Here is a 13,367-nt window from a genome sequence, read left to right on the forward strand (position 1 = left end):
TTCCTTCCATGGCTAAGCTTTCAAAGGACTCTGCCTTTTAGTGGATCCCAGCCATCACTACCATATGGTAGTGGGCAATGACTGAGTGTAAGGTTCTGCATGCCTCATAAAATGTTGATTTGTTTCTCAGAGAGAGAGTATTTATTCTCCTTGTATGGGAAGACCTTGCAATAGAAGCCAACAGGCAAATGTTGGTGGATTCCCTTTTGCCTTATAAAAAGACTCCAGTTTCCATATTCACCAATAAATATGATATCTATAATTAAGGTATCATTTGGTTCAGTATTGGTCATGCATGAGCAGAGATAACCTTACAGTCTGTCTCAATAGCTTCTCTTTGTTCCTGTCCCCACTGGAAATCAGCTACCTTTCTAATTACTTTACATAAGGGTTCATAATAATCTATAAATATCGTATGTGGTACCTCCAGTATGTAAACATACCAATTAGATGTTGCATCTGAGTTGTCCCTGGGTGGGGGAATATTTAAAATCTTGTGCTTTATGCTATCTTGGATCTTGGGTCCTTCAGATGACCATAACACACCTAGAAATTTTGTTGAGATAGCTGGCCCTTTCACCTTTTCTTTATTAATGGTTTAGCCATCATGTAACAATATAGTGTTTTGAATATGCTTGGCCCAGGGAGTGGCACTATTAGGAGGTGTGGCCTTGTTGGAGGAAATGTGTCATTGTGGGGGTGAGCTTTGAGAGAGCTTCCTTCTAATTACCTGAGCTCATCTAGCACCATGCCTGCCTGGATGCTGTTGTGCCTCTGGCCTTGGTAATGGACTGAACCTCTGAACCTATAAGCTAGTCTAACTTAAGTGTTGTTCCTTATACAAGTTGCCTTGGTCATGGTGTCTCTTCACAGCAATGTAAACCATAACTAAGAAAACCAGGGTATCAGTTACTGTTTCCATATAGTTTTCAACAGTATCCTTATTGTATTCTGCAATCAAGATATCATCTACATAGCTTAAAAGGAGGCAATCTGATATGCGTACTTTTCCCAGGGAGTGTCTTGGTGTAACATGAGCAATGATCTAGCTATTCTTAAAGCCTTGAGGCACTCTTTCGAATCTGTATTGTATCATTCCAGGTAAAAGCAGTAATTGCTGTAGAGTTCTCATGGAGTGGTGTGCTAAAAACATGTCTGATAAAGTCTATGGTGCCAAAGAATTTTGGGTTGTAATTCCTAATTTTTAAGAGTATATCTTCTATATCAAGTAAATTTCCTGGCATTTGTGGAGAAAACTGACTAATGCCATTTGGGAGAATAATTTGGGTATGGTATTCATTCCCAGTTCACAAGGAGGTGCTAGTGGGAATTAGTGGGCATATCTAGAGATAAATTATAGACTAAGAATTCTATATTTTTTATTCATGCTTTTAATGGTTTTCCTGTTACTCAGGAATAATACAATAGTTACATAATTTGGGGGGATTGATAGGGGTGGGATAGAGATTGCAAATTGTTACCTCACTTTTCAGGGTTGTCAATTCCATACTTTCTTTGGTCTTCCTAGGAATCTGTTTCTGAATCCACCTCCTTGGGGCTGTCTTACTGGTATTTGATCTTGTCTTCCAAATGGTCTTATGTCTCTGATTTTCTGAAAGAATGGAGGTTTGGGTCCTGGTAATGTTTTTGCCCTGCCTCTACCTTTAAACAAGCACCTTTCAGTTGACGTTTTCCATGTCACTGGTTTGGTTTGATTCTGTATATTAGTCTCAAGGGATACTATTTTATCTGTCTCCAGTTCTCTAGTTTGTTTGAAGAAGAAGTTGATAGCATCTCCAACAGTTTGGCAATCGGCCAGAGTTGATGTCAATGTCTTTCTCAAACGTGGGGGGTGCCTTTAATTAGAACTTTCCTCATGCCCAGGAGCAGTGGTGACACCTGCAGTGTTGGACTGTTTGGTAAATTAAGTAAAGTATGTGTAAATTTCTAGCCAGTTCAATTGCTTCTTTCCCATTTTCCCATTGTCCTTCTGCTTGGGATAGACAGGGAAAGGCTGCTTCAGTGCAGTTATTACCAAAGCCAATAAAGGGCGAGTTTCCCTTCTGGCTATATCTAAAATTCAGCACAGTCCTTCAAATATGTGGGAATTTTCTAGAATCTCTTTGACTCCCTTCATTTCTTCTGAGGTTAACATTGCTGTATCAGCTCCCCTTTCCCATTAGCAGGCTACATAGGATGCATCCTTATCTCCTCTTTATACAAAATCTCTTCTCATTTGCTGTAGTTCTGTCCTTGTAAATGGTCTGGATTCTCCTTCAGGACATACATGAGTGTGGCTGGCTAAATGGCTAGGAGTAGTCTTAACCTTACTGGCAGTTACTGGTAGGGAGGTCTTGGTGTAACTGATGCATATGACTGGGCTGAGTGTGTTTGTCTCCTTCATTTGGCTCTTGTCCTCTGGGCCTGCAGCTCTTTCCTCTCTACTTCTACTGGCCTCCACAGACTGTTTCAATGCTCTCCCTCTATCCCTGACCCTTCTTTCTTTCATGAGTGTGAATTCTCTTTTAGACATCTTTAGCATCATGAGACCCATGAGTCTTATTTCTGTTACTTTCCTACCAATGACTTCTTTATACCCCATCTTTTCAATGCTTCTCCATACTCCTGTAGTTACAATTCTGGAGTTATCCATTCACCTGCCCTTTACATTCCTTCATTCAAACCCACCATGAACTATATTTGTTGAACAACAATAACAGAAGTCTTAGGGCCTCTATTAATAAGACAAAGCACCATGACCAAAAGAACAAGTTGGGAAGAAAGGTGTTTATTTAGCCGACACTTCCAGATCATAGTCCATCACTGGGGGAAGTCAGGACAGGATCTCAAACAGGACTGGAACCTGGAGGCAAGAGTTGCTGCAGAGGCCATAGAGTTGTGCTGCTTACTGGCTTGCTTCACTTGGCTTGCTCAGCTTGCTTTCTTATAAAATCCAGGACTACCAGTCCAGGGGTGGTACCACCCACAATGAGCCCTCCTACCCTTGATCAGTAATTGAGAAAATGCCTTACAGCTGGATCTTATTGAGACATTTCCTCAACTGAGGCTCCTTCCTCTCTGATGACTCTAGCTTGTATTAAGCTGACACACAAAATGAGCCAGTACATTAAACAATCACACAATCACATAAGACACAGGAGTTATTGCCTCTATAAATATGGAGATCCAGCCTTAGTATGTTCTGTGGGAATGTCTACACCATCACAAAATTTTAAGCCTCTACCCTCCTTTTATAAAATGGTGGTTTGTTCCTTCTGCATAGAGAGAAAGGAGAGCTATGAAAAAGGGACCATGCTCAAGAACTCCTTCCCTCCCCATATAGATATCTGCTTCCACTCACATCCATGTCTTTTTCCTTTGTTTTCATTGAAGTTTATGTGATCTAGCATTTGCAACTCAACTTTTGTCTCTTCAGGTCAGTGTCCTCTAAAAGATCTCCTCTCTCTTTTTGGTTCCTGTGCTTGGCCTATAAACTGGATCCAGAGACACCCACTTAAAATGGGAAATGCCAAAATGCTCTTTCCAGATTTTATCTCCATCTTTTTCTTCAGAAGTGAACTTGATGTCACTATAATAATCCCCATGGCTTGTGTTTTGTGAGCGAATGAATGCATTTTTAGAAATAGGGTCTTATGTATTCCAGGATGGACTTCAAACTGTTGTGGAGCTTAAGATTGCTAGGGTCACAGGAATGTACCATAGCACATCTTGTTCCTGTAGTATGGAGACTGAGCCCAAGGCTTCATACATGTTCTGAAGCACTCTACATCCCTAAACCCCAACTTTCCTTAATTTTTAAAAGACCTATTCACTTAACTGTTAATCCCACCAAGCAAGAATAAGACCAGTACTAAAATGTTGAGCTGAATCTGAAGCAATCATTAATTACATACTTGTGTGCTCTAGACAGGTCTGTTCCTGGGCTCCCAGAAAATGTTGAGGATTCACGTTTACAGAGGTTTATAAAGGCGGACCCATAAGGCCACCATATTTCTTATCAGGTTCAATCAAGAGCCAACATTTATCCTGATGTAGTTTTTGCACGTGTACCTTTCTCTTACATCCAGTCATGGGGCATGTGTCTTAGGGTTTCCATTCCTATGAAGAGATACCATGACTAAGGAAACTCTCTTATTTCCTTATTATTTTTTTTATTAATCATTCCATTTGTTTACATCTCGAATGATATCCCCCTTCACAGTTACCCCTCCACAAACCCTCCTCCCACATTTGCCCTCTCCCCCCTCCCCCCTGCCTCTATGAGGGTGCTCCTCCATCTACCCACCCACTCCCCCACCACCACTCCAGCTCCCCCTACACTGGGAGCATCAAGCCTTTACAGGACCAAGGGACTCCCCTCTCACTGATGTCAGACAAGGCCATCCTCTGCTGCATATATATCTGGAGCCATGGATTCCTCCCTGTGCACTCCTTGGTTGGTGTTCTAGTCCCTGGGAGTACTGGGTGGTCTGGCCAGCTGACAGACATTGTTCTTCCTATGGGGTTGTAATCCCTCTCCACTCCTCTAGTCTTTCTGCCAGCTCCCCAACCTGGGTCCCCAAACTCAGTCTGATGGTTGGCTCCAGCATTGGTCAGTTGCTGGCTGAACCTCCCACGGAGCGGCCACACCAGGTCCTGTCAGCAAGTGCCTGTTGGCAATGGCAACATTGTTGGATTCGGAGGAAACTCTCTTATGAGGGATGACATTTTATTAGGCCTGGCTTACAGGTTCAGAGGTTCAGTCCATTACCATCATGGCAGAAATCATGGCAGTGTCCAGGCAGGCATGGCACTGGAGGAACTGAGAATTCTACATCTTGATCCAAAGGCAGACAGGAGAATGCTCAGCATCCTCAGGCAGATTCAGACAGATCACTCTAGGAGGAGGGTCTCACAGCCCACCCCTACAGTGACACACTTCCTTCAACAAGGCCACACCTACTCCAACAAGGCCACACCTCCTAATAGAGCCTGGGCCAAGCATATTCAAACCACTATAGCAAGCACAGATCCTGGCATTTTTCCTGCACATATTCCTCTTGCCTACATGTGACCAGGCTCATCCAATACAGTTGAGTCAAACAAAGTTGTTTAGGGGAATGAAAACATGTAGCTTGTAATTGCCCATAAACAACAGGCCATAGCATTGAAGAAAGTATCTCCTTGGGCAAGGGGCTTATAGGTTAAGAGACATTTTGTTTCACGAATGTCTCAGGCACAGTGATTAAAACTTAAAACATAACTTTGGCTCTAACAACCTACCCAGATCATCACCTTATCACTCAAACTGCTTTTGCTAAGGTTACCATTGGTTTTTTTGCTTTTTTTTTTTTTGGTGTGTATGTGTGTTTTTTTTTTTAATTTCCAAAGCCAATGATCACTTTTCAGTGTTTGTCTCCCTGAATCTTTTGTGCATATAGATTACTTAGGATCCATTCTCAGATCTCTTTATGTATTGCTAGATGTACTCTCCCTTAAATAGTGTCTTCTGTGACCATAACTGCAGCCATCTATATATCAATGACACTCAAATATAGTCTCAACTTGTTCTAAGGGGGTTAGGATTTAAAGTCAGCATGAAAGGCAAAAATAGAACAAGTTAAAATTATCCCTTAAAATCTTTAACATTCCCTGCAAGTCACCGTACACCATCTTGAATATATACACTATCAATCAAGAAGTCCTGCACAGCCAGTCTTCCTTTGCTATTGGAACAGAAGGTTGCTGCTCTAGTTGAATGCCAGATGAAGTTGTTGGCTTGCACGTGAGAACCATGCTACAAGAAAAATATGTTATTGGGCTTTTTGTCTTGCCAAATGCATATCATATAGTTAATATACATTAAATAAGCATAAGAGATAACACCAGTCCACTGTATATATTTTTAGCCTGACTTCTTTCATGGGCTCTAAATGCCAAAGTGCCTATTGAATATCTTCTTATGGATATTTCAGTCCAAATTGTTTTAATTATATTTTTGAAAGCTGAAGAAGCGAGATAACCCACAGTCTACTTAGCAAAGCGTTTACTGTAATGATGTAGTGAAGTGACAAGGTTACAGCTCACATTTGTAGTCTTTTTCATATCATGCTGACTGCTGTCCTATAGCCCTCCACTGCTGACCACAACCCAGTGTGCCTGACTGGATCCAAGGATATTTCAGACTGGTGGAATCTCCAGGCCAAGCATCGCATCTGCCAGTAACCTCAGGCTAAGTAGCTTCGTTGAGACAAGTGGAATTCATAAATATCTTGGAAAGCACTGTAGTTCCTTATTGGTCTTTTCAGTGCTGAATTTTGTCCACTGATGGTTGCATCATCCTGTAGAGCATTTGCACTAGGAGACCCTGAGCAATCAGCCAAGTAAAACTCCAGCCTTCCCTCAGTGGCCAGACTGAATATCTGACTCTGAGAAGCTCGGGACGTTCTTTGTGCATTGAGCAAGCATCAGAAACAAGTTTATATGGTGAGCACTTTGTCTTCTCTTTATCATACACTGAACAGTGTAAATAATTAAAGAGCTCATAGTAGAAAACAGTCATGTGTTACACACACACACACACACACACACACACATGTAGCACTCCTCAGTTATGGAGACCTTTACTCCACTTTCAGCCTTCTAACAACCCATGTAATTATAATAGGACTGGACAACTCTTATAGCATCCTCTTTCTTCTCCGTCATTATTCATTGTGCCTACATAGAGGATCTGTTCCTCCATTTGGTAAAGTCTGAACCAAACTGGAATATTCTTTATGGCCAGTTCCTAGTTGTAGAACGTAAGATACCATTCATTTGGAACTAACTAGTTGAATAATTGTAATCTTTCACTAGCTATTATATACTTGGTGCTAATCTGGGGGGGGGGTGTTATTAGATAGGGTCGTTCTGTGTAGCCCTTGTTGGTCAGACAGTCATGACTGTGATGGTTTGAATATGCTTGGCCCAGGACTGAAAGGGTTGTGCAAAGAAGCTGAGGTTTGCCACCATGAAGAGAGCCTATGAGAGGCTATTAGGAAAGCCTAGCTGTAGCAGGAGACCCCGGTGTGTTTGAAATGCAAGTACTATGGGATGACCACCAAGAGCAGCACCAGGAGTGGAATGGAACAACCAGAGCCTAGAGGGCTAAATTTTTTATTCTGTGTCATTTTCTTCTGTCAACATCTGACACTTTGGAAGCAACGAGGAGCAATGGTACCTGGAATCCTAAAATAGACTTGAGTCCTGCACAGGGTCTGGGTTCTCCAACCCTAACCATCATAAATGTTCACTTTCATCACCACAGTGGGGGCCACTGTCACATTATAATGACCCAAAGTAAGCCTTTGGAAAAGAACTATTGCACTTAGAAAGAGCAAGCCAATTGTCAAAGAACACTTAAAACATGAACACAAGCACTGAAGGGAAGCTGATGGCTCCTGTAACCTGTGATGGGGTCTGTAAACTCAGCTTCTCTTGAGGAGAGGCTGAGGCAAGAGGCTCAAGGTAGGTAAAACAGGCATGAGAGTGTCCACTAGGAATCCCAGCCCTTGTGTGACAGAGGCAGGGTTGTCTAGAGTTCCAGGCCAGCCTGGGCTACATAGTACAAACCCTGTCTTAAAAAGAAACCCAAGACTGTTCTGGTTGTTTTTTTGTTTTGTTTTGTTTTGGTTTTTTTTCCTTACAGTTGGAAACAATTTACATCTTGCCGAAAACATGTAACTGCAGAGAATGGGGCTCCATTTTGATTCTGAAAGACTGTGACCACCCTGGGCTTTACTACCAAGATTTTCTTTTTTTCTTTTTCTTTCTTTCTTTCTTTCTTTCTTTCTTTCTTTCTTTCTTTCTTTCTTTCTTTCTTTCTTTCTTTCTTTCTTTCTTTCTTTTTTGTTTGTTTTTTTTTTGTTTTTTGTTTTTTGTTTTTTTGGTTTTTGTTTTTGTTTTTTCAAGACAGGGTTTCTCTGTATAGCCCTAGCTGTCCTGGAACTCACTTTGTAGACCAGGCTGGCCTCGAACTCAGAAATCTGCCTGCCTCTTCCTCCCACCACGCCCAGCTACTACCAAGATTTTCATAATTATTACTACAAATGCAAGTATGGCTTCTATAAATCTGTTAACTATTACAGTGAGCCTTTCAAAACATTGAGTTCCTCTGGTATGAACGACAACTCAGTTCTAAAATATCTTCAAGTGCTTGAAAGAGAAAAATGTCCCTTGAAATAGAACATAGGCATCATTTACTAATAGCCTGATCATTATTTAAGTTGTTCAAATAGGGTTTGGTATGCAAGATGATTTTCCTAGTACAAACTAGACCCTCAAAAATGAGATCCTTGAGCCAAATGTAATGTCAGCTTTGGGGGACTGAGGCAGGAGCATTGCTCACATGTATTTGGCCATGGCAAGCTGGCTATTTAGTGAATTCCAAGTCAGCCCCAAAATATCCAATAACAAAAGACAGTAACGACAACAGTAAGAAGTTCAAACCCACAAATGTCAGTCCTGTGGCTAATTCTGTAGGTTACAGCAAAGAACATGGTACTCGCTGTGTAGACTAGACTGGATTCCCACTCGCAGCAGCATGGGTTGCTGTCTGAACGCTATGATGAGCAGGTAGCAGCTGCCACACCTGATTTGCAGGATCATTTTCTTAATTAAAGACTTAATTTCTTTGTAGAAAAAAAAGTGGCTTACAGCGAATTGAACAGTTAGCACAGAATTTCCACATTCCACATGTAGAAAGAATTTCACCCAAACAGATATATCAATTTTTGTATATCAATATTCACATGGTTCATAATTGACCTGTGGATTTGTTTTCAGTGGTGTTCAGTTTTATGTTTTTTAAAATTTTTATTTATTATTATTATTATTATTTTGAGACAGGGTTTCTCTGTGTAGCCCTGGCTGTCCTGGAACTCACTCTGTAGACCAGGCTGGTCTCGAACTCAGAAATTAGCCTGCCTCTGCCTCCCAAGTGCTGGGATTAAAGGCGTGCGCCACCACTGCCTGGCTATGGGTTTTGTTAGACGTATAGCATTATGTAGCCACGACATCAAGTATCACAGTACAGGCTCACTACTGGAACATGCTTCCTATATAGTGTGTTTCATGCCTCCTCTCAACTGCCCTGGCAAACTGGAAGCCAGCGGCCTCTCCCCTCAAGGCTTGCTTGCTTTATTCTGTTACGCATTTGGGTGTACATTGAGCATATGCAGCTACAAGATAACACTCTTTCCGTTTTCTTTCTCTCTCCTCTTCCTCCTTGTCCACACTCCTCTGTTTCTGTGGGTGGAACTCAGGGCCTCAGACAGGCCAGTCAAGTGTTTTACCCGTTAGGTAAAATACTATCAGTATTTAGGGGGCTGAGGCAGAATATTCAAATATGATGGGTAAGCAGGCCTAGATGTTGGTTCATTTGAGCTTTCCTCCTCTTACTTTGTGATTGCTTCATTGTTTTATTCAATGACTACTCATTTGGCGTCTTATATGAATCTAGGGATGCTATGATTAAGAAACCATGCTCCCAGAAAGTTTACCACGCTGTGTGCTAACACCGACTAGAATCGTGGTATAGGGAAATGCATTGAGGTGACCTGACTTACATCCTATTTTTCTGTCTACCATAGGTGAATCATGTCATTTGAAACTGGCTCTGGTATAGAATGCCAGGCTTAAGCTAATGTGATATAATTTGTGGTACGTATTCTAAAATTTTGAGTACAATAGTATGGTAAATCAATGATTCTTATTTGTACATGGGCAGGTTTTTTGGTAACTTTTACTTTATTTTTAGAAAATAATAAAGCAGACTTGGCTGCTCTAGAATTTCCTCTATAGCCCAGATTGGCCTTGAATTCCTCTTGCCACCACCACCTATTACTTCACTGGGTGCTGCGGTTATAAGCATGAGTTACCATAAATACCCTACAAATAACTCCTTATACTTCAAAACAAACAAACTAACATGTCAAATAGAAGCAGATTCAGATGTTCCAAGCTTTAATCCTAACACTTAGAGGCAGATGTAGAAGAATTTACAGTTCCAGGCTAGCCTGGGCTACAGATTCCTTCTAATTAAAAAATAAATTAAATTAGGTGCTACCAATTCATTAATAGTTGCTCAACTAGAGAAAGTATCCAAGGAGCTAAAGAGATCTGCAACCCTGTAGGTGCAACAACATTATGAACTAACCAGTACCCCGGAGCTCTTGACTCTAGCTGCATATGTATCAAAAGATGGCCTAGTCGGCCATCACTGGAAAGAGAGGCCCATTGGACATGCAAACTTTATATACCCCAGTACAGGGGAACGCCAGGGCCAAAAAGTGGGAATGGGTGGGTAGGGGAGTGGGAGGGAGGGTATGGGGAACTTTTGGGATAGCATTGGAAATGTAATTGAGGAAAATACGTAATAAAAAAATACTATACATTTTTTAAGATGTCAAATTACTTTCAAGTACAGAGCACTAAAATATAATTAACCTGGCACATGTGCTTGATGGAATATTATGAAGCAATTAAAATGTGGATTTTTGCAGACTATTGAAAAAAAAAAAAGAAAAAAATAGTTGCTCAAAAAAGTTAGTTAAAGTTCATTTTTACAAAACTGTTTTAAAACTATTTTGTGTGTGGCAAAATGTAGCTTTTTTTGTTTTGACAAACAAAATAGTGGTTTAATCATCAATAAAACCTACAATCAGAAACTAACATCCTTCTAAATTCTAAGCCCCTTTTAAAGTTAGCCCCTTCCCCATGTTTTGCCAGTGGTCACCACAGATCTATGTTCTGTCCATTTATAAAACAAACTCAGTACACACACACATATACACACTGTTTTTATTTCGAAACAATATGGACTTACAGGAAATTGCAAAACTATTACCTAGAGTCCCAGGAATTTATTAGCTACTTAACATGGTAATCTTACACTACTTGCACAAGACCAAAATTTCCCTTTTCACATTTGAAGACAGCAGTTTCATTTTGCCTGTTTCTTTTCTAAGAAATACTGTACTGTTTAATGGACCAGCCGTGCTTTTCCTGAGATATCCTATTGATCCCCATGACCCCTAAGACTCCTACATCTTCTGGTATTTTCCTTGGCCCTACCATTGCCTCTTGGTTTTATTTTACTGATTGGTATTTTCTGATTTTTGTGCTGCAAATGATAGTTACTAGCACTGGAATTCCTAACTTCTCGCCCCAGCCTTAAATGGGCGACAGTGACCACCTCGTTTAGCTGGCACTGCTTTCTAGGCTCTTGGGGATGCTCGCGGCCCGCATCCTGGCTCGCACTCTACTTGTCACGAGTCCCCTGTTTATAGCCAGGCGTCTAGTATGACTGCGTATGGGGAAGGGAGTGCAGATACCCTGGCTCGGGGTTGCCCCTGCCTGGCCTAGAGCACCACGAGGGTTAGGCTCGGGGAAAGTGAAGGTTGCTGGCGCCCGGGTTGCAGGAAGGTCTCGCCCGGACGTCACCGTGCAGCCCCACTGCGCATGCTCACCGCAGCGCGGGCGGAGCTCCTCCTCTGCCCTGTCGCCCCTGTCGCTCCTGCCGCCCTGGCCCCGCCCCGTCCCACCCCGCCCCGTGCGCGCCGCCGGCTCCAGGTCAGGGCGAGCGAGCGGGGTGAGTACACCTAACCTCGGCGACCTAACCACGGCGGTACCTCCGCCGCTGCCTGCAGCCCTCGCCCGCCTCCTGGGACCTGAGAAGGGTGGAGGACTGGCCAGCCCGTAACAAAAGGCCTGGGAGGTGGGCGCGGGCCGCCCGGGCGACCTTTCCACCTTGTGCTAGGAATGTGCTCACGTGACCTTGAAACAAAGGAAGTTAAGTGACTGGCAGGCTTTCAGATTTGCAGCCAACACAACCCCTCCCCCCATAATCTATAAAACCCGGAAGGAGGGGGGCGGAGATAAAGGACTAGTTAACTGATTTATAGAAGCCATACTTGCATCTGTAGTGATAATTTTGAAAATCTTGGTAGTAAAGCCCAGGGTGGTCACAGTCTTTCAGAATCAAAATGGAGCCCCATTCTCTGCAGTAACATGTTTTCGGCAAGATGTAAATTGTTTCCAACTGTAAGGAAAAAAACCAAACCAAAACAACCAGAACAGTCTTGGGTTTGTTTTTGAGAGAGATTTGTACTATGTAGCCCACGCTGGCCTGGAACTCTAGACAACCCTGCCTTTGTCACACAAGGGCTGGGATTCCTAGTGGACACTCTCATGCCTGTTTTACCTACCTTGAGCCTCTTGCCTCAGCCTCTCCTCAGAGAAGCTGAGTTTACAGACCCTATCACAGGTTACAGGAGCCATCAGCTTCCCTCCAGTGCTTGTGTTCATGTTTTAAGTGTTCTTTGACAATTGGCTTGCTCTTTCTAAGTGCAATAGTTCTTTTCCATATAGTTCTTTGGGTCATTATAATGTGACAGTGGCCCCCACTGTGGTGATGAAAGCGAACATTTATGATGGTTAGGGTTGGAGAACCCAGACCCTGTGCAGGACTCAAGTCTATTTTAGGATTCCAGGTACCATTGCTCCTCGCTGCTTTCAAAGTGTCAGATATTGACAGGAGAAAATGACACAGAATGAAAAACTTAGAACTAAAATTCTTAGTCATGAAAATGACTTAGAATGAAAAAAAAAATTAAGAGCAACAAAGGAGTTAAAAGTCTCACAGAGCAGTTTTAAAGATGTCATGCCTGAGCTTGATGGCCTATCCCTGTCACCCAAGTGTGGGGGCAATGGGCTATACACACCCCAGCCTGGCATAGCTAGAGGCAGAGCTACCTCCATTTTGAGGCTAGCCTGCACTATGCATGGATAGATCCTGTCTCAATGAGCAAAAACAAACAGAAAGTTGTTATTTATATTTTAATGGAAGAAACTAGAATAAATAATTCTAAGCTAGATTCATTTGAATGTGGAATATTTCAAGATTAGGGTGTAGATCTTACTATACAAAGTGGGGATATCTAAGACAATGCTTTTAAAATCCTATCTTTCCCTGTCTAGATATTCTAGATTAGGCTAGCCTCGAGCTCCCTGGAAAGCTAGGGCTGACCTTAAGCTGATCCTGGCTCCACCTCCCAAGTTCTGTGTGTATTAAACACAATGCCCAGTTTATGTGATGCTGGGAATTGAACTCAGGCCTTTGTGCAGGCTAGGCAACCATGCTGCCAACCTTACCACACTACCCCCACAGTTTCATATTTTAGACGGGGTCTTACTGAGTCCAGTGTAGTCTAGAACTCACCATCATGTTGCCTCAGCCTCTAGAGCATAGACATCTACTCCCATGCCCGGAACAAATTATATCTTGATAGCACTTTTTAACGTTCAATAGATTTCTTAGAAACATA

General features: G+C 42.3%; 1 protein-coding gene across 1 annotated transcript in view; it reads left to right on the plus strand.

The window, feature by feature from the left end:
• The first annotated feature begins 11,555 nt into the window (after positions 1 to 11,555).
• The window catches only part of Atg10 (autophagy related 10), a 313,448-nt gene continuing 311,636 nt past the window's right edge, over positions 11,556 to 13,367 (plus strand). The window contains exon 1 of the mRNA XM_021180551.3: positions 11,556 to 11,632. The gene's annotated coding sequence lies outside the window, so the exon portion shown is untranslated. The remainder of the gene's footprint in view (positions 11,633 to 13,367) is intronic.

Source organism: Mus caroli, unplaced genomic scaffold, assembly GCF_978045245.1.
Source record: "Mus caroli unplaced genomic scaffold, Mus_caroli_1 scaffold_15, whole genome shotgun sequence".
Lineage (NCBI taxonomy): Eukaryota > Metazoa > Chordata > Mammalia > Rodentia > Muridae > Mus > Mus caroli.